Source organism: Neltuma alba, unplaced genomic scaffold, assembly GCF_004799145.2.
Source record: "Neltuma alba isolate B1F8T4 unplaced genomic scaffold, ASM479914v2 tig00001501_pilon, whole genome shotgun sequence".
Taxonomy (NCBI): Eukaryota; Viridiplantae; Streptophyta; class Magnoliopsida; order Fabales; family Fabaceae; genus Neltuma; species Neltuma alba.
Window position 1 is genome coordinate 13,315 of NW_021632484.1, and position 3,084 is coordinate 16,398.

Sequence of the window (3,084 nt, forward strand, 5' to 3'; positions counted from 1 at the left end):
CGCCATACAACCAAATCTTCTCTCTGCCCCAACTTGGACATTCAACTCTAATTCAGAGTCAGAGGCAAGCCAAATATTTTTAAAGGTATACGAAGTTGATGCACTTGATTAGAAAAGCTAGGAATTTTCTTCATGATTTTTGTTGGAAATTGTGCCCTAGGGGCCAATCATTGTGTTATGAACATTGTTGATTTATGAATTTCTTAATTATGTTATCATATTATTTGCATGTTTACTGTGATGACTATCCTTGGATAACTCATGATTTATCCTAAATGTCCCTGGTCGGTCATCTATGTGGGAGCAGAGATGAAATAAGACCAGTATGACTTTGAAGATATATAGAGATATAAATTAAAGTCATAGGCACATGTAAGAGTACAAGGTGTTGGACCGACCCGCTATGAGAGAGCTGCATGGGTTAAGTCATAAGCTTCTCTCATATACAAACCATGTCACTGTGCCCTTTGACCTGAGATCATCATGGATTCCTACATGAGAAACGCTCAGCTTTGACCTAATCAGAAGTCACTTTTGACCGAGTGATCATAAAGACTATGTTCAGGCTTAGTGGTTTTTCATGCGGAGGAATGTGAATGGTCAAGATGGAATTTGTCCCTCACATTTATAGAGAGATATTACTAGGCCCCTCGATGAGTGAGTCTGAGAAATGTATGGCCATACTATAATGGAAAGGTAGTTCCGTTTCTGTACTCAGACTACTCAAGGATCGAGAAAGTAACAGTCATGAATAGGAGGATGACGTTCTCCATGCCTCATCCATGACCAAAATGTCGTGTGACAAAAGGGACGTGATATGGTTGTATGACAGGTTACATCGTTCAACGATCCTCATATGATTTGGGTAGTCGTGATGTCTTGCTAGAGACCGCTTACGACTTGTGAGTCATTATAGTTAATGGCCCACTGCCATCTTCATATGGGCCTACAGGGTCGTACACAAAATAGTCCAACACGAGCTATGATGTTCAGATTCATTGAATCTAAGATATGTCCAGATTCAATAAATAATGTAAGTGGACGTGTATATATATACATAAAAATTCGTATATATATACATATTATATATAAGAAATATATATATCTTAGATTTAATTTATTAGGATAAATTAAATCTATATATCAATTTTAAATTGATAAGATATAATATAATATTTCAAATTTGATTTATGAGAATAAATCAAATATAGTTCCATCATATCTTTATTTTGAATTAAATAAATAGGTGAATTAAATTTGTAGGACGGATTTAATATAAACCATATTTATTTAATTGTTTTCTTATCTGATTACGCAATATTTGATATTGTATTAATTTCGGAATTAATTTAAGATTAATTTTGAAATCAAATATCCTTCATAATACCTATAGCTTCCTATATATTTGATGTTAGGAGCTAGGGTTTTGAGGGAGAGAGTGAAAAAAAAGCTTGCAGATAAGAGATGGCCAGTAAATAGAGAAGGCAGGACGGATTCTTCGAAAAAAAAACCCTAGAAGGACAAAAGGCGTTAGCACATCGTTCGTGATTGGAACGCTGTTCGTGTAGATACCGGTAGAGGAAGCCGATCTGAGTTGTTGACTTCGAGCGATAAAAGAGGCAAGCAGAGGCATCCTGAACGGCGGAATCCCTGAGCCACCAAGAAATCGAACATCGAAGGTAATATTTCTTACTACTTGACTTAAACACAATCGGTAGATTCGGGCAAGGGATTGAAAATTTTAAAGTTATTTTCCGTTGCACGTCTTTCAATTCCCTACAATTTTGGCTTCTTTTTCGAAGAAGATGGATGATTCGTCATGAAAAACCGACTTAGAAAAGTCAATCGCACGAGTCATCGATGGCGTGATGCCTGAACAGTCAAGTTCTTTTTTTCCCCCCTCCTGCAATGTCGATTAGGTGGCTTAGGAAGATATTATGAATTTATGGTATTCTTTGATCACCTGGGTTTATTGTGTGATAGTGCTATTCAAATTGTATGATTGATATAGCTATCTTTAATCTAGATTTTTGGATTAAAAAATGTTGTGCAAGATATGCTTGGAAAATGCTTCATATATTGAATGAAATGGATAAAAACAGAGAATTTGAAATTTTTTTCAAATGCTTTTCTGAAAAATTTTAACTGTAGAGCTTACAAGTGCAGGAAAAGTATAAATTTTCGTGGGCAAGCTGCACAGGGAAGGCTTCTCATTGATTCTGAAAGGCAAGAACTAGAAGAGGATCGGCTCTTGACAAGAGCGCTTTGTATGTTGTGAGGTAGAGACAGTTTTGCATCTAGCTCGTGCTTCTTGTGGTGGAAGACTCGTGCTTCTTGTAGTGGGAGACTGGAAGCACTTCATCTGTTAACTGGTGGGATAATGAGAAGCATCCATATTATTGGATTATTGAAGACTGAAGAGGCAAGAAGACTTCTAGATATAGATTAGTTGGCTAGGAGCGCATGCTAGTTTTCAACGCATTTAGTGCTTAGGGATTGTATGAATCTGCCGTTAGAAGGCCAATTTTGAGTGAATGTATTTTGAAATACTCCTCTGGATAAGACCCTTATACACACTAGTATAAGGGTCTTCTATTTAGGACCAGAGGAGTAGTATTATTCCTTTGATTTAAAAAAACTCAAATGATATTTCAACTTGAAGTAAGTTTTTCACTTTCCTTTACTACTTCACTTCAAGAGCCCCATTGTTAGTTATTAGTAATCCTATTTTTACAGCCATTGAATTTTAACCATATCAGCCAATTACTTGCAAGGGATTTAGTTTTAGTGTGCTGAATGCGTTACCATATTTCCTAAACGCCTTATGCTATTATATAGACCAATTGACATGGTTTATGAAAAGTTTAGTCCATGATGCAAGTGTCGGTACTCCCTAAACTAAATTGATTATTATAAAGTTTGGACGGTTTCCAGTTTTTTCAAAAGACAATTTGTATCAATGCATACCCCATTTCACATGGAATATACATAACAGATAACACACACAGACGAAGCTGTCATAAGTTTTCTGCTAATACATTTCTGAAACTGCGAAAATTCGCACGTATGTAATGTAACATAACT